The sequence below is a fragment of the Rhipicephalus sanguineus genome, chromosome 9 (assembly GCF_013339695.2).
Source record: "Rhipicephalus sanguineus isolate Rsan-2018 chromosome 9, BIME_Rsan_1.4, whole genome shotgun sequence".
Taxonomy (NCBI): Eukaryota; Metazoa; Arthropoda; class Arachnida; order Ixodida; family Ixodidae; genus Rhipicephalus; species Rhipicephalus sanguineus.
The window spans coordinates 45,201,825-45,221,157 of NC_051184.2; the positions used below are offsets into that span (position 1 = coordinate 45,201,825).

Genomic DNA, 19,333 nt, shown 5'->3' on the forward strand with positions numbered 1-19,333 from the left:
CCTGCTTCGGCGGCCCCATTAGTAACACTGCGTTCTACCTACCTCTACAAATTACAGGAAAAGGGCATGACGCAATCGAACGAAACAACATTTACGTGCATCAAAACAATACGTCGCGTCGGTTTCCTGCCTGATACCCTCAGATTGAGGGATTAGCGAATACGCGGGCAAGCGCGACGCTTCAAAAACCTTCGCTTGCGGATTCAAAATATTCCCGAGCCAAAGGAGAGCGCGGGCAGCCATCGCCTTGGCCGGGAAAGTCAGAAGGGCAGCACACGGAACAGCGCCGCCGACGCAAGGGAATACCCAGAATAGCGGGAAGTGTGAGGGGAGAGTGAGGAGCCGCGAGGGACGGGCTGCGAGCGCTCTCTCCCTCTCTCTCTCTTTCTCTCCCTGCTTTCTTCGCCTGGTTAGTGAGACGTTAAAACTTGCGCGCCCGAAAGCCACGCAAGAGGAAGCAGACTCGTTAAGCGAACTTGATTTAAACTATATATTAGGGCTGTGCGAACATTCGGTAAACTTCGAACGTTCGATTCGAATAGTTCGGCATTTGATTCGATTCGCGAATCAAGATATTCTAAAACCACAGGACTTCCTAACAAGTGCTGAAATAAGCACAAATAATTATATACGTGCGCTAAATTCAGCAAAGCTTGATGCACAAGTCGACAAAGTAGTTTCAGTTGCCACATTTGCCGTTGAGATTACCGAGACCACTGAGTTGCCACTGACATGAAGTGTTGCTTCAATTACAACAGAAATAAGCTTCAACAAATATTTGTATACTAATTAAGCCACACTAAAGGATTGCTAAGAATTGAATTCATTGATGTCTAGGTTCGTGTAGCATTGTATTGTGTTAGCATTCCTTATAGGGTCACGTATACGTGGAGTCATAAGACACGGTGTAATAATAGGAAAAAGCTATTCCAGAACAATACTGCCACAGTATTTTATCAAATCCACTGCACTTTCATCGTCTCCTACCGTTTTTTATTGCATATAACGTACATGACCCGTGTATACCAATTTCGCGCCGCACTCGGGATTCCATTATATCCTAAACAACTATCTCGTAAACAGGGGCACGAACATCGGGAACTTTGGGTTATTGCATAGTTGAGCATGAAATTTATCCCCTGAAAATCAATAATTTGCGAGGACTCATTGACGACATTGCTTCGTTTCTCGTTCAGAAATGTAGACTTCTTCTGCCAGTGCTATGTCATTTTCTTTTTAATTCCCGGTTCCCCTGTTCGATACGTGTTCATCAATTTTGCCAAAGAATAATTACGGGTTATTATATGCCAAAACTGCGAGCTGAGTATCACGTATGACGTCGCCGTATTTACCGCTTACTACATGTACGTTTTTGTGCCACTGCAATATCTCTTTTTTTTTTTTTATTGCACGGTTCCTCTATCCTTCAGAGAAAAGGCTGCATATATGCAGCTTTACTAGCCTCGCCAATCCCTTGGTTGAGGCAGCAACATGCGGTACACAAGCAGTTTGAGTAGTACGCGCAATATTAAATGATGATTATAAGACCGCGTATAAAAAACTACTCAAGATATATTTACATCAGAACAGAAACTCTCTTCGCAGAGTTGTGCCAGCTGCAATACCCTCTCGTCTTAAACATCTCTCGCTAGGCCACAATATAAGTGATATCTTAAATAAAAGTTCGGTGTTTCTCGCTAAAGTGTTCACTTTGGCTGAATGCTGATATAATATATTGTCTACAAGATTTTCCAGGACATTTTGTTTCATCCTAAAGCCAGCGACACAAACGTGGGTATATACGACAGCGTTAACTGCCTTTAACGACACATACCGAAGTTCACTTATTCACTCTATAACTGTGTGCGCTTGCTCTTCGCTCAATTTCTTGTGAAACTATGCAGTATATGAGATAGCTGCGTATTGTAAATAGTTCACCCTTGCTCTACAACACATAAACATGCAGGGACGGCTCACTGTTCTCCCACAGTAGTGTACGTAGTGCTCTGAGTCGTTTACATTTTAAGCGAAGCTTTTATAAGTTACATATTTCGGTCGCGGCGACGGCGGCATAGTTCGCGAAAAACCCCGCGCCGGCGCAGAAAATACGGGTGTACACAAATGAGGCCCTCGAAGCCGCGCCGGTATTTGTATGCGTCGTTTACCAATAACTGTGATGCTCTCACTATCGCGGGTTTGTCGACGATCAGCCGTTTCTGATATGGCAATCTGATCATTTGTCGAGGTGAGGTGTCATTCCACGTTGCCACGTTTCATTGTTGCCTTTCATCGTTGTGCATTTCACTGTTTCACGCGTGGCCATCGTTGTTGCCTGTAGCAACATAAGTGTTGAGCAGCTAAGCACGTTCATGAGGGTCCATTTCCCGCCATGGAGAAATGAAAAAGCTAGAACGAAGCATTGCGCAATTTGAAAGAAAGAAAGAAAGAAAGAAAGAAAGAAAGAAAGAAAGAAAGAAAGAAAGAAAGAAAGAAAGAAAGAAAGAAAGAAAGAAAGAAAGAAAGAAAGAAAGAAAGAAAGAAAGAAAGAAAGAAAGAAAGAAAGAAAGAAAGAAAGAAAGCTATAGTTGGTCAGGCACGCACACGACAACCTTCGCTAGCCCCCATGTTCCCGATAGGGGAAAAGCTAGTTTTATTTTTTTCGAAACACGTTTTTTGCTGCACTAGTCACTTTGAGTGACAGTTGCATACAGCTCTAAATCATTCACTTTGGTTCGAGACACACAGCTTACTGCTCACCTATAGCAGACGACATGGTACTCACAATCGTCACCCTTTTTTTTTTCTAACCACCACAGCTCACTGCTATCCCGTGGTAAAGTATACATATAGCATTCAACTCGCGCACCTTTCGTTCTGAACCCATTCTTAGGTTGGACGTTTCTACGAAATGCAGAGGACGGCTTCGCACTCTCCCACCGAAAAGTACAAAGTACTCTAAAGCGTTTTTTTTTTTCCCACACATTCCACGCAAGCTACTCTCCTATAGGTACAGCTACATAGTTCTCCCATAGCAGAGTGCTCAGTACTCCAAGTTGTCCTTATTTTTTCTAAACACATAATGTTTGACATTTTTCGTCTCTGGATTTACCTGAAATCCACCCATAAAGTTAAACGTACATAAGGAAAAATTCACGAGCCCCTGCCCTATTGGAAAATGGGGGCAAGCGAAATTTGGCGTGTGCGTGTCTGACGTACTGGTTTCTTTCTTTCTTTCTTTCTTTCTTTCTTTCTTTCTTTCTTTCTTTCTTTCTTTCTTTCTTTCTTTCTTTCTTTCTTTCAATCATTCGTTCTTGCTTTCTTTATTTCTTTCTTTCTTTTTTGTTCTTTCTTTCTTTCGTTCATTCTTTCATCCATTCGTTCTTCCTTCCTTTCTTTCTTTCTTTCTTTCTTTTCTTTCTTTTATTCTTTCTTTCGCGTTGTGCAATGCTCCCTCCTAACTGTTTCCTTCACCCATGCCGGGAATTGGACCGTCATCCACGTGCTTCGCAGCGCGACACTTCAGTTGCTACAGGCAACAACGACGGTCATGAGTTCATATCCAGGCAACAGCGAAACTTGGCAACGTGAAATGGCAAGTCACACCGATAACCTCGATAAAAGATCAGACTGCCGTATCATAAACGGCTGGTCGCCCGCAAGCCCACGGTCGAGAAAGCACCAGTGATTGAAGAGCAGCGCACAGAAGTACGCATGTGAAGCATTTCGTTGCGCTCGCGGGCCCCCACTTTTTTTGTTTTTTTCAAAGACGATAGTCTTTCATGGAATACTTGAACGCAGAAATTGTGGTCTGTCTGTGTTTCTGTCTGTCTGTCACAGTATTCAGCCAACCGGCCAATGTTTAAGCACTTGCTGATCGCCCAGTCGTCTTGAACTGGTAGCTGCGTTCATATTTGTGAATATTGTCGATCAAAAAGCAAGTATTACGCACATCTGAGGCGCAACATCAATACGTAAGTATTAGGTGATGTGTTCCTTTACTAGAAAATACATAGATACGTAATTCTAAAGAACCTAGTGTTTCTCAGGCTGCGCTCAAAATGCGACGCTACGCACGAAAAAGACCTCTGCCGATAATATGCTGCTGCCACCTGGCAGTGGCCCTGGGAACAGCATCACGAGTGGCCGCGGATGAGACCAGGTCTTGTGTAGTACGGCAGGCAGAAGACTACCGTCTTTCGACGACATTTGCAGCGAAGCACGCAGATACGCAGCCAATTATTTTTTCCTAACTTTTTTTTTTTTTGCATACGACCTCTATACCTGGCGACAACTTTCTGTGGCAGCTCAGCCAAAGCTACGTGGGCGTAGTTTCTGCACACGTGTTTCTACGCCAAGTAGTCCGTTTGCAGGCGATTGTTGACAGGCGCAGGAAAACGTGAAGTCCACACCAGATGGCCCGAAAACTAAACATGGCAAAAAACGAAAATCCTTCACGGCATAAGCTTTCTTACTTACAATGCAAAAAGTCTTGAACATAATACCTATTTCTTTTCTTTTTGTGTTTTCTTTTATGCTATGTAGTCTAGAAAAGTTAGCGTTTCCGGACTACTCGTAGCAGCGTAGTAAGAAAAAGTGCGCGCTTCGGTTCCGTAGCCTTGGCTGTGCTGCCACAGAAAGTTGTCGCGAGGTATGCGAGTTGAAAAGCTTCGCTTAGAAGATATCGCCACTCTTAACAAGCGTTTTCCTGAAGCTACGAAATTCTCGGTTTGCCTCGCCGAACGGCTCTTATCTCGCAACATCGCGTGCCACTCCCTACCTACTACCCCTCCCAGCGGCGGCGGCACGGACCGGCGACGGCTCAGGAATCGCGCTCGTATAACACCCCGTTATACACCTTTTCACAGGAGCACCCTCGCACCCATGCTCACACCAGTGCGCTGCAGGGGTCGAGGGTATGTTTTCAGTGTTGCCATCGCGCTTTGGGCTGCGCATGTTGTATCTGTACGATTGGTACGCTTGGATGTTGTGTGTGAATTAGGCCCTTCTTTGCGATAAAAAGCGATTGTCATGGCCGGAAATGGTGCGTATTCAAAGAACCGATCGTCTGGCCATCACTGTGTCGTGCACGGGTGCACGAACAATCAGCGGAAAAGGAACATTTTAGGCGTGATTGTGTGCCCGCAGCACAGCACGCCGCGCGAGGATTGCAAGTGTGACATGTTCTCGCTGTATCACTTTCCGTCGTCGCCGGAATTGCAGAAGAAATGGGTGGCGTCGGTAAATCGGAAAAACTTCCGTGCTTTGGGCTGCGCCAGTGCTGTGTGTGTGTTGCTTCGGTACGCGTTTGTGTGACTGTGTTATGCGCCTGTGTCCGATACGAAGTGACTACCATGGCAGAAAATTTACTGCATTCGCATAGCAAGTCATCTGGTCATCACTGTGTCGTGTACGGGTGAACGAACAAGCAGCGGAAGAGAAATATTTAAGGTGCAATCGTGTGTCCGCAGCGCATGTACGCCACGCGATGAGTGCAAGCGTGGCATGTTCGCGCTGCATCGTTTTCCTTCGTCGCAGCAGTGCGTGGCTTCACTAAATTGTAAGAACTTGCGCGTGTCGCCCTGGTCACGCCTCTGTTCCCGGTATTTCGTTGGCGGCAAGAAAAAAGACGAGAACAACGTTCCCAAACAGCATCTTAGATAGGAAAGAAAGGTACGCAAGCCACTGATGACTCACCTACTAACTCGTGAGAATGTTGCGGATTCAGACTTCATATCGTCCATAACACAGCGGCCAACACGGCTGCAAACTCCGTCTTGCCCGGTTACGCATGTGCAGCCTGCGCGCGCCGTACTTCAGCGGACGGCCTCGCGGAAACCCACGCGCGATGGGGCCTACTGTTCACGGTTTGCGACAGTGTCACATTCCTCTTCACCAGCACGACTTTTTCCTTCACACTGTGCGCCAGCGACTGACCCACACAGTCAAACTGCACGTAGCTGCGCGACTCCAGTGCCTTGTAGTTGCACACCTGGCGAAGACCCCACGCATTCGCCTCAACGAGATATAAACAATGTTCGCTCGCGGTATTTCTGGCCACTAACAGGTCTCCTCGACCTAGTCTTCGACGTCGTCGGGGTGAATGTCGGTCAACTGTATCTGTGAAGAAGGATTGTGCGGTGTTTACAGTTTACAGCTGACAAACTTACGCGCCGCGAACGAGTATGCGCGGAGGTTTGAAACTGATGGATAATCCGTAGACCTTTAGTACGCCAATAAAGGAAAGCGGTAGACAGCTGCAACAACGCTCTAGTTACCGATTATTAACACTTCACGCCGTGATCGACCTGGTACTACGCTGGCTGCTACTGGTACCGACGACGAAGCACTGCCGTTCGCTGACGCGGAGCTAATTCTTGCGTCGCACGGGCGAATGCGCGCCGCTGAACAGTTCAGACAGCGACAAATAAGTCAATGGCAGCGACGATACCAAAAAAAAAAACAGCTTAAAGAAACGAAAAATCAGCAAACACAGGCTTTAGCAGGGACCTCACACCAACAGATAGCACGCCGGTTCGAGTACGCGCAGCCCAAGATGGCGATTTCGCCAATCTTGCACGTTAGACGGCGCGCATTTCAATATGGCGCCTCCCTGGCGTGAGAATTTGAAAAGGTACATACAACGACCAAAACGTGACTAAGCCTCTCGAAGCCACCACCGGCCGGCGTGAGCGCGGGAAAAAAACGCTCCAGCTCACCCCACCACCTCCTTCGCATGAAAAGGAGACTCGTGACTCCGGGATTTGGCGATAAGCTGCGCGGAGACGGGAACTAGATGGGCTAAGCGTGCTCGAAGCGGAATCTTTCTAAGGGCTTGCTTCGAAAGATAGGCGCGAAAGACGGACTCGTCACAAGAAAGCGACACGGTTTGACACTGGTTCCCTACTAATGCAATTAGACAACCATTCACTGTCTTTCTTTCTTTCTTTAGGAACAATGCTGCAGTGCATAAACTTTAGCACTAAAGCGTCAAGTTTAAGGCTTTTTAACTGAGTAATAAAAAAAACATATTACAATTCTGTAAGCAGTGCGAATAGAGATATCAACACGGACAAGGTGAAAGCACTACACATTATCTCGAATCATATGTACGTCACCAATTTTCCGGTACGATATTTGCAAACTACTTGCAAGCATAGGGACAAATAACACGCATTCCAACAATAAGTAAAATTATGAAATGTAACATTGTAATCTGTAAAATTTTAAACGTTGTGAAAATTTCAACATCCTCTCCTCCCATATTTACTTCTTTGTCATAGCAACAACGTGCACCAGCACACACTGCCAACGCCTCCCGACTCTGCGCCAGATACCGTACCCGCGAAGTCGTCTTCACCTCAAGAACACTTTGCCTTCCGGGGAAGCACAACTCAACTCGCGACCACGCGGAATGCGGTACCTATCTTTTTTTTTTTTTTGTCTGTATATCATGCCAGAATACGCAAACTAACAACGATCGTTGCTGTATGTTTTTTGCCTGTACGTTTCTTCTTCATGTGTATTGAGTGAGTGAATAAACTTTATTAAAAGTCCGGACGAGGCGGGGGGAAGAGGGGATTAACCCCTGTCCCGTCCCACTCTCCGTCGATGATGGCGTCAGGTGACGGCTTGAAGCCCTTGCACCCGGGCGGCATCCTCGGCTTGCCGGACGGCCCAAAGTTGGTCGGTCAGCTTGTCGCTGGTGAGTGCCGCCTCCCAGCGGCAGCGACGCCGACGCAGCCGATCCTCAGCAGTGACCACAGCCGCGGCGGCGGTCGGCCCCTGCCCTCGCGCGGTGGTAGCAATTCGCCCCTGTCTAACATGCGTCGCGAAGTGAGCGGCGGCAGCGACATTAACTCTCCCGGCACATTCCCAAAGCATGTGCCGCAGTGTGGCTCTTTCCCCGCACGCTTTACACGCGTCCGTCGGGTACAAGCTCGGATAACAGATGCGTAGGATCGCCGGGCTGGGGTAAGTGTCTGTTTGTAGTAATCTCCAAGTTACGGCCTGTCTTTTGTTTAATTTGTCGTGTGGTGGAGGGTATTTGCGTCTGTTTAGTCTGTAATGTTGTGTGATGTCGCTGAATGTGGTCAGGCGATCGCCCCACGACCATTCCGGTTGCTGTTGTGTTCTTACTCTCTCTGGGGTGGAGTCGGCCGCGGCTCGGTGAGTGAGACCTCGAGCCGCGGTATGGGCCGCCTGGTTGCCTGCAAGCGGGACGCTGGTGTGAGCCGGGGTCCACAGGAGAAAGACCGTCGCATTTTCGGTTTTTGAATGCGAGGACGGTGACGTCGGGGCCATCGTTCCTCGAAAGTCGCCGCCGTCCCTGCTTCCATAGCGAGTCTGAAGTATGCGGGCCGCCTGCCACGAGATGCGGCCGCGCGCGAAGCCACGGACGGCAGCCTGCGAGTCGCTGATCACGACCGCAGCTTCCGGTGCCGCGACCAGTGCTAGAGCGATCGCCGCCTCTTCGGCCGCCTCTATGTGTTTCGTACGCACCGTGGCGCTCGCGATGCATTTGCCCGTGTGATTCACAACTGCGATCGCGTGAGCACACCTTCCCTCTGGGTATCGCGCGGCGTCCACGTACACCCCGCCTCCTCGCTGTTGCCATACATTCTTTGCAGGTCGCTCGCTCTTTTGTTGCGGCGCCCGACGTGGTGCGTCGGGTGCATGTTCTTGGGGAGCGGCGGGACGGTGAGACGGTCGCGGACTGTGATCGGAACCATCGTCTTCTCCCCGCACTGTGCGTGGTATGTTATGCCGAGTGACTCGAGGATGCGCCTGCCCGTCTTGGACTTGGACAGTCGCTCGTATTGTGCGATGTTGTGCGCCTCGATCAGTTCGCCCAGGGTGTTGTGCAGGCCCAGCTCGAAGAACTTGTCCGTGCTCGCATTGACAGGGATGCCGACCGCCCTCTTGAACGCTTTGCGTATCATGCAGTCGATCTTGTTTCGTTCAGACGCCAGCCACTTTAGATAAGGGGCTACGAACGTTATGCGACTGATCGCGTACGCCTGTACGAGGCGGATCGCGCAACTTTCCCGCATACCGCTGCGTCTGTTCATTATGCGGCGGAGTAGTCGAATCGTGTCGTCTACTGAGCGTCTAAGTCTTCGTACCATCTCACCGTTGTGACCGTTGGCCTGCAGGTGTAGTCCCAATATCCTTATATGCTCTACGCTCGGTATGGGAACGCCGTCCGCCGTTACTACTCTAATGTCTGATCTCCCTCCGCCGGGAAGCACGGTTTTGCGGCCCCTGCTCGTGGGTCTGTAGAGCAATAGCTCGGACTTGGCCGCCGAACATTCGAGGCCCGTGCCTCGCAAGAACTCCTGGACCGCGTCCACGCCCATCTGAAGCGTTCGTTCTACGTTGCCGTCACATCCTCCTCGGGGGACCCAGAGGGTGATGTCGTCCGCATAGAGGCTGTGATGCAGTCCCTCTATTGTAGCTAGTTTTTCCGGAAGCCCAAGAAGGACGAGATTAAATAACATGGGCGACACGACAGAGCCCTGCGGCGTACCCATCGGGCCCGTCTCGAATTCCTCTGATTCCGCGTTGCCGACGACGACGCCCGCACGCCTGCCCGTGAGGAAATCGCGTATATAGTTATACATTCTTTGGCCTAATCCCAGCGATCGGACACGGTCGAGAATCGCCGCGTGTTTGACACTGTCAAAAGCCTTTTTCAGATCGAGGCCGAGAATCGCCTTGGTGGAACGAGAAGTGTCGTCTATGATCTGGTGTTTGAGCTGCAGCATCACGTCCTGCGCGGAAAGGTTACGACGAAATCCCAACATCGTGGGGGGGAAGACGTCGGCGTCTTCGAGGTAATCAGTCACGCGAGTCAGGACAGCGTGTTCCATGATTTTGCCCACGCAGGACGTGAGCGAGATTGGTCTTAGGTTATCGATCGTCAACTGCTTACCCGGTTTGGGAATCATGACCACGCGGGCCCTTTTCCACGCATTGGGGAGGGAGCCCTCTCGCCAGCACTCGTTAACGTAGGCCGTAAGTCGCGTAATTGACTCGTCGTCCAGGTTGCGTAGGGTCTTGTTGGTCACCCGATCCGGGCCAGGGGCCGACCTGGTGTTGAGACTGCTTAGGACCGCCCTGATTTCTGCTTCACTAAACTCCGCGTCTAGCTTTTCGTTGTCGTCTCCGTCGTACATTGCGTGCTGTAGTCTTTCTCCCGTTCTAAAGTAACGCTCGCGAACGGCCTCAAGAAATTCATCTGGCGTGCCCCCAAAGTCGCGTACGAGTCTGCGAATCTTGTGCCCCTGAGAGGTCTTGGTTTCCTCCGGATCCAGAAGGTGCCGGAAGAGGCGCCAAGCGTTTTTTTATATTTGTACCTCCTTTTTTTTCTTACCTCGCGCACATATTTGACATTGTGTATATATGGATGAAATAAACAATCGAATTGAATTGTTTTGGTTGCACCCACCCGTTTACCCATTTTCTTGGGGTTTGTTCGTCTGTCTAATCTTGCTTCGATACTCTAAGCCCAGCTGTCTCTTCAAGGAAGTCCTTTGCTAGCATCCATTTTGTGCCTTACGTTAGCTCATTCGTGTCTTGGGTGATGCCTCGCGTTAAGCACTTTGTTCATTCTGATCAATTTTGTGACCTTCCCATCACACGCATATAGCGAGATTCTATTCCGCGAGGCTGAAGTTATTGGAACGTCAAATTAACTGAGCCCTTACGAGCATAGGCGCGCGCAGGGTCCTTCATTAAGGGAAGCCAAGTTATTAGAGTCACTGACAAAACACATTACACGAATTCGCTGGCGCAATAGTGTCAGCAGAGGTGCAACTGACCTGCAGTCAAATTTATTTTACATTGCTCCGATGAAAACACCCGCAAACCTAAATCGCCGGTCTTCTAACGTGACACAAGAACACTATATGCGTGATTTATGCTATCATTGTAATGCTTGCGATAGCGATATTCGTACTCGTAGCCCGTGCCTATGTCATTTCATTGAAATTAAGCAAACTCAATGCAACGTATCTAGTCATCATCGCTTACCAACTTATACGTACGTGTGTCGATATCCGCAATCATTGAAAGTCTTGTACAAAATTCAGTGTTTCGTGCAACAGCTGCCTCCCGGTTCGACTCGAAATGCAAAACGCTTCTCGGTGTTGGTAATCCCGGGGCCGACCAACACATGAGAGTGCGCAGCCGAAACAAAAATCACATTTATTCGCGCATACCGGCGAATTGAACACATCAAGTGACACGTAGATTGTAGAATCCGCACTTTCCATTTTAGCGACAATGCCGCTTTGATCAATTTAAACAGCGGAACATTTAAGGCGGAAAGTTGGGCTAGTTGGTAACGTGAATAATAGGACATGTTTACTAGCGAAAAAGACGAGGACGAGAAGAAGGAATACAGGACAACGCTAGACTTCAACTAAACTTTATTACACATAACATTCAGGTATATATAGACAACTTGGCGAGCGCATGCGCGCAAAGGTCCTGTTAATACCGAAAAAATTAATCAACACAGAAGAGTTATCAGTTTCTTTCCAGATAGCCAAGTTCCTTGTCAGAGAGAGCCAAAGAGGGACTGCTGACACAAGCATCAGCTTCTTTTTTAATGACCAAAGCTTCAAAAATTTCCCTCTCCCCCTGCGTTGCGAAGCTGCGCAGCACGGCCGTTTTTTCATAGCATGGAGAGCATGAACATCTCCTACAATGGTCGGCAAGGTGTCCACCACCGGCCAACGCCTTCACTGCCGCTCGGTGCTCCCGCAGCCTTACGTTAATGCAACGGCCGGTTTGGCCTACATAACACCGGCCACAGGACAGCGGGATCTTGTACACCACTGCAGTTCTGCATGGAACAAAACGAGTGGCGTGACTCACTTTACAAGCCTTGTCTTGGCCTAGCCCGTTCACCGCCGCACACATACGTACAAGCTTATTCGGCGCGGTAAACACGACGTGAACGCCGCATTTTTTTGCCACCTTCTTCAATCGGTGCGAGAGCTGGTGTACGTAAGGGATAGGCACAGGACGTTCCCGTGATTCATTCCCGTTTAATGAGGGATGTTTGCAATTTCTAGATCTGCGAATTAGCTTTAGTGACCACATTTGCTGGGAATACCGACCTCGTTCCAAAAAATCGATCCTGGGATATAATTCGGCCCATTCAAAGATTGTAAAGCGAGGCATAGCAAAAAACTGCTTGCGAGCGGCGCTTGCTAAGTCGTGCGAGCACCTTGTAGGAGACAGCGTGAAAGGCCAAGTTGAACGCCTCAAGTTGGCCGGCTTTCCGGAACCGCTGATTACGTCCGTGCTGGAGAGTCTGGTAAAGGAGGTGAAGGCTGGCGGCCTAGCCGCTAGACAAAACGGGAATGAATCACGGGAACGTCCTGTGCCTATCCCTTACGTACACCAGCTCTCGCACCGATTGAAGAAGGTGGCAAAAAAAATGCGGCGTTCACGTCGTGTTTACCGCGCCGAATAAGCTTGTACGTATGTGTGCGGCGGTGAACGGGCTAGGCCAAGACAAGGCTTGTAAAGTGAGTCACGCCACTCGTTTTGTTCCATGCAGAACTGCAGTGGTGTACAAGATCCCGCTGTCCTGTGGCCGGTGTTATGTAGGCCAAACCGGCCGTTGCATTAACGTAAGGCTGCGGGAGCACCGAGCGGCAGAGAAGGCGTTGGCCGGTGGTGGACACCTTGCCGACCATTGTAGGAGATGTTCATGCTCTCCATGCTATGAAAAAACGGCCGTGCTGCGCAGCTTCGCAACGCAGGGGGAGAGGGAAATTTTTGAAGCTTTGGTCATTAAAAAAGAAGCTGATGCTTGTGTCAGCAGTCCCTCTTTGGCTCTCTCTGACAAGGAACTTGGCTATCTGGAAAGAAACTGATAACTCTTCTGTGTTGATTAATTTTTTCGGTATTAACAGGACCTTTGCGCGCATGCGCTCGCCAAGTTGTCTATATATACCTGAATGTTATGTGTAATAAAGTTTAGTTGAAGTCTAGCGTTGTCCTGTATTCCTTCTTCTCGTCCTCGTCTTTTTCGCTAGTAAACATGTCCTATTATTAAACAGCGGCCCAGCTGCCGTGAACAGACAACTTTTAGTGAAACAGAAAACGTTTGGTGTATCTCTAAATGATAGAAACAACGGCCTGCTAGTCTGTGACACTTACATACCGTTCTACGATCTGACTGCCTCATATTTTTGTTTAATATTAGTCAGTGGTTTATGAAATGTCATGATTTGACAGCGCCAGGTCGTAAGTTCGCTTCACTGGCCCACGCGGCTACATTTCAACGATAATTGAATGCAAGAAATGTGAGTTAGACCCCTCTTATACGCAACGCACATACTCCCAGAGGGCCAACAGTTTTGTACGAAGCTATCTGTCATGGCAATTCAGTAACTTTTACTACAGCATTGCTAAGCTCAAATATCAAGCGACAGTACAGAAGCTTAACAACGGTGGCAGCCACATGGAACGTATCTCGATCACAGTTGCAAAAACTATTACTTGCGCTGAAAGTGAGACGTACAAATAGCTTATATTATTCAGTCACATATTATTATTCTGAGAAAGACCCTATGTTACGAAATAGACAGCGCGACCAAGTTTACAATCACAAAACGAACCTGTGAAACTCTGTGGGTGATCGACGCGAAATTTCTCACGCGTTCATCCGCGTTCGTGAACCGGACACGGTCGTCGCAGCTCCGATGAAGACACTTTTTTCTTTTTTAGGTGGTTCGCTCACGATCTGCAGTAGGCACCTTCGCTGAGAACAAAGAAATGCCGAGTCCGTGTCAACACATTTACGAAGTCGTGATCCGGGGCGGGTCTTTCATGTCCCATCGTCTGCACACAACTGCCGAGTCGGTGGGCATGGGCAGCAGCGGCAGTAGCAACCAGAGGGGCCGCCGAGTTTCGTGCAGTCACCAGGGACGTAATGATGGTTGAGCGCGGCACTTGTCAAATACAGTAACGCTTGAAGGCTGAAGCGCATTCAGTACTGGATGCTGAGAGCGTGATAAGCTCTTTGGGAGTATTAGTCAGCTATCGCCACTGACGTATTAAAAGACTGATGGACACGAAACAAAAAGCAGCAGTGTGCATGCTAGAAGCGTTGAGTTACCGCGTGTTTCAATTCGAATTTGGCTTGTGCCACTGAGTTTCATACAATATCCCAGAGAGGAAACTGGCGCTGCGATCGCTCAACCACCATGGGAATGATGGGAAGTACACGCTTCAGACTGGATTGCGTTAGCTAGCGAACTGTCTACGGATCTTTTTCTACAGTTTCAGTTTCGTTGTTCGCGAGGCGTGGGTACTGGGGTGCGTTGCAAAGCACTCAAGCAGTGATTTTGTTGTTCAAATAGGCTAAAGACCGCTAAATCTCTTGGTTTGCTGCGACGTTGCAGCTTTGCAGGTTGTATTTGACAGTTTTAGCAAAGCATCGTGCGCTCACCGCTGCGCATAGATGTAGCGTCCCATGCCAGTGCAGAAAATTGCATAGAGTTCACATTTGTTTGATAAGCGCGTATTGCCAAAACTCGTTCAAATCGGCTGCAAAACGACGGCGAAGCTAAGTAGACGCACCGTCACGCTCCTCTGACTTGACTTCACAACAAAACGAGATACGTTGGGGGCAGACCAGTTGGACAGGCGCACCTGGCATCGCAGCAGATGATACGTTGTTTGTCATTCAATACAGTACTGTTATTTCCATAAATAGATAACGCGTACTTTCGAGGGGAAAACAAGCGTGTTTGTTTTATGTGTTGTAAAAAAAAACAATTCATTACATCGTCATGCCAGATTTGGAACACAATTGCAGAGCAATGCATACCCTAGTGATTGAATTTGTCCAGGTTTCACTTCTATTTCACGGTCACGCAATCTTTTTGCAATAAGTTTTGCGTACAAAACAATCAGGCAAGTTTTAATTGGAAATAACTTCATCTCGTTTTGTCTTACACTCTGCAAACAAGCGTCGCGAATCTCAAGAACCTAATCCGTCCGAAGCAGATCCGAAGCCTGTACTTCCCATCATTCCCATGGTGGTTGAAGCGCCGCTCAAGGAGCCCGCATAGACACTAGCGCCAGGTTCCCCTCTAGGTATTGTAGTATGAAATTCTGTGGCTTGTGCCAAAGCACCCGTTGAGCTATACAGATTAAGGGGTTCACACAAAGGCTGTCAACTTCACTCTTGAGCAATAGCTTGAGCTGGTTGGTCACGAATGGCGTTTGAATTCCAACCTTGTGGTCACTCTAGAGCACAACCCTGAAAATCCCTTCTTTTATGCTGTTCTGCGACTACATAAACGTGGTATACACTTCACTAGAGAGTTAATAATACTGTACACCGTTCTACCGTAAGCGTCACCGCTTCTTCGGAATGCACAAGCGGGGTAAGCTCCTCACATGCGCAGCCGATGGCAGGTGGTTACGTGTAACGCTTAAGATAGAACGGCGGCGCAACGCTATGGTACTAAAAATGCAAGATGAAACTGCCTTTATTTCCTTATTATACTGCTAGTACTTTTATTCGTGTTCCCCTAGCTCATTTGAGAAAGAGTCGCGACGCTTACACAGCTCGCCTGTGTATCATAACAGTCGAGTCATTTGGCCCGGTGTAGTTCTAATTGTAAAGCGTAGCTCGAAAAAAAGAGAGAAAAATGCTAGCATTGCAACAAAAATGATGACGTCAAGTTGCGCAGTCTCTTCTTCATCACATCCAAAAGGTATGCTCTTAAAATCATTATATTACCTTTTTTGTTGTTTTTGTTAATCTCGAAATATAGAAATCTTAATGAGGACATGAAACGCCCTGACCTGGAGTACGTTTCGGAAAGTACGAGTGCCCAATTCATTCCCTACCCGTGTTTTTCGCATCATTATTCTTTAACCTACAGATTGCATTTTCATTGTTCTACGTATCATTTTTTTCTCCATTATTTATTTTCCATATATTTCGTAACGCTTAATGTTTGCTTCTTTTCTGTGCTACTTGACATAAGCTGCTCTTATAGCCTTTTGCTCTGGGACTTCCTTTTTTGTCTTCTTTAGTGTATTAAAATAGTCAGCAATTAGCAGAACATGATTCTGATTAGTCCTTAGCTTATTGTTACCAACTGTAAACCTTGGATGGTGTGCTGTTATGCATGTGCTACCCGGCGCTCTATTCTTGAGTGTGCGAACTACTTTAGCACGGACATTTTGAACAGTCGGCCACAGAATAATACGAACCCCTACGCGAGCGCATGGCGAAATTGCCGTCTGCGCCGTCTAGTGGCGAGCCGTCTGTTGTTGAGAGCGTTGCTGTGCCGCTCAATAGACACTAGGTGGCACAGACGGCGACTTCGCCGCGCGTTCGCATGGTCCGCATTATTTCGTGGCCGACTGTACACCTTTCCCACTTGGTAGGCACACTCTAGGAGTAAGAAGATTTAGGTCTGCTGCGCCTCCACGGCAAGGACGTCCGCCTTGAAGAAATTGCTTCGGAATTGCGCCGGTTTTGAAAATACTTTCATGCACATGTGAAACGAGAAAATGTATGATTGATCTAAAACAGGGGTCTCAAACACGCGGTCCGCGGACCTTGCGCAAGCGACCCGGCCCGCCCATGAGTGTCCTCGTCCCATTTTTTTTTCTTAATAAGTATGTCCATTAGCTACACAGGGGTAACTGGTCTCAAGCATCTTTTCGTGGGCACCCCACGCGGTAACCATCTGTTAGAACGTAACCGTGGAACAAAAGCCCTATATTTCAGAATCGGCGTCCAGGTTTCACTCATTCTGCAGATCAGTATGGATGTGTTTCTCGAAACCTGATGTCAAATGCCCTTCAGAAATGACCCATATATGAGATGTGGGAAAGGCCTTCCTTCAAATAACAATGTTAGCTGACATTTCGTTCCATCTCCTTCCCCCGATCCAACCTTCTTCACTGTCCCTGACCTTGCGGGAGACTAAATTTCGTGACTGGGGCCCTTTAGCTGAGTTGAGCTTGAGACCCCTGATCTAGAACAACGAAATCGCTAGATTCAGCCTGGAATATGACTCCTACTGTGTTGACTAAATTGAACTCCTGCGTCCAGTTCACCGTTCCCTGAAGCGGAAAATTACTTTGCGACTTTACGAAAAATTTATCGCGTTGTACTTGTCTATGGAAATGTACTTAAGACACGCCTGCAGGCACGAGCTGCTTCTCAATTTGAGGTTCATGTGAAAGAAAAAACTTTTTTTTCTTGAAAAGTGCAATACAGCTATGCGACAAATCAATGAAGCGAGTCATCGTTAGAGCAATAGTCTTCCGTTGTCTTTGAAGCGATAGAAATAGGAAGAGAATTTCCTCTGATGTTTTTTTTTTTTTTTCATCACAACGCCCCGTCGGCGTCACATTTGACTTGGAATAGACCTTGCTTACTCTGCCCGCTTTGTTACATTCATCAACGCATACGCGTTTGCGGCGATGTTCGAGCCCTCATTTCTAGCTCGGTTTGTGATCTGTACGTATGAATGCTGCAATACGACACGATACCCTTGGAATGTTAGTGTCAGCTGGCACTGCTCTCTCTCGATCAAAAGTATCAACCATAAAATTTTTCACATGATCTTTATTCGCAGCCAACCAATTAACAGTTCTGTTTTGATCAACTTAAGATGTACACTTCGCGGCGAAAATTTTGAGATCGCTACGAGCTGCTCATTCGCAAACTATATTTAGCTGTATCATTGCTATGCGCATAGTTTACAGCGCTGAAGTACTCTTGTCAAGCATCCGCTGCAACTTTCTAGATTGTATTTCACGTGGAGACAATGCAATCCCTTAACAAAGAGTGTTTTCGTAATTTTCTCTAATTTGGTATCCAAAATTTCATTCCTATAGAGTTCATTTTGATGGCATGCCGAGAAAAAGAGTGCGGCCGACAACTAGACGAAACTTTGTTATAAGCGAGAAAACAAATAGTGAATAGTTTGTGTGTCCAAACCATAACACGTTCTCATAAAAATATATATATTATTAATTTTTTCTTGCCTGATGATACTCTTATTTTGGGAGGGAGCTAGTTTTTACGTTGTTAGGAGCTCTGCTATCTTACGCTAAACTTTCAACACGGCCGTGCGCACGAACCGATTAAATATCACAAGTGATTTTTTCTCATTTCTTTTTTTTTACCTGAGTGCTACTTCCGCAACCTTTTCTAATGGTAAAAGTGTGTCGCCTACCGCGACAATTCTCAGTGGCTGTGCCTCCTTGCTAGCTTTAAAAACCAGTGCGAACGTCACCACATGATCGAAATTAACATGTGGTGTCTTCATTAGCAAATGTTTAGTCCCTTTAAATATGTAATCGGGATCATGAGCACTAAATAGGTTCCCTTGTTTCCTGTAGCTTAACAACCCTAAAAGGGCCCGAACAAATTACTCGTGTGGATTTGCTTTCGTGTAAACGCTCACGTTTTTCCATTTTAGTCATACGTTCTGGCGCGCGTGGCGTGTGCCCTATTGCTTAATCTTAGGCTTTAGTCCCTTATTGCTACTCAGAAGCTTAAGCACACCGTTAGATAGCGAAAGTTGTGAAGGTGTTAATTACAAGCTCAATGCAGACTGCACGCAATTTTATGGCTCGCAGGAGTTTACAACACGGTGAGTAATGCGTTATTCCGTGCACTGTGAGTAGAATCTGGACAGAAGTGTATGCGTGTGAACGTTCAATTGCAAAGCGAAATGTTGCCAGTGAACTGTCCATTGCCATGTTATTTTCTTTGTTTCAATTTACTATATATGTTTTCTTTACTTGTTAATTTTTGTTTCAGCGCAACCTTCCTATCTTATGTGCGGCAGAAAGTATAGAAATGGTGTAGCCGAGGTGCTTACACCTCAACCTCTGCACAGCAGGCAAGTTAGAACAGAAAATTGATTGATTGATTGATTGATTGATTGATTGATTGATTGATTGATTGATTGATTGATTGATTGATTGATTGATTGATTGATTGATTGATTGATTGATTGATTGATTGATTGATTGATCGATCGATAATATCGTATTGCAGATTGTGTGTTATCTGTAATAATTCCTAAGCGAGCGAAGACAACAACAGTCACGTGAAAGCTACAATGACTGTTATACTTTCGCCTCAGCAAAGTAAAACGGCAGCATTTGTTAGGATTAAAGACCCTGCCGCATTTCGACTGGGCCTTAAGCCTTGGAAGGGCTCACGGGACACTCGCGACAGCTTTCTCAACGTCGACTAAACGCATTAGCTCGCCTCTGGTATTCAGCCCTTAAGAAAAAGACCTGTAAGAGATGCAGAAGAATCCAT

The 19,333-nt window shown here is 47.3% G+C and overlaps 2 protein-coding genes across 3 annotated transcripts in view; both read right to left on the reverse strand.

The window, feature by feature from the left end:
- The window catches only part of LOC119405083 (zinc finger FYVE domain-containing protein 9), a 316,430-nt gene that overhangs the window by 141,480 nt on the left and 155,617 nt on the right, over positions 1 to 19,333 (reverse strand). The gene's annotated exons all lie outside the window — the stretch shown is intronic.
- The window catches only part of LOC119405080 (hepatocyte nuclear factor 6), a 198,753-nt gene that overhangs the window by 133,873 nt on the left and 45,547 nt on the right, over positions 1 to 19,333 (reverse strand). The gene's annotated exons all lie outside the window — the stretch shown is intronic.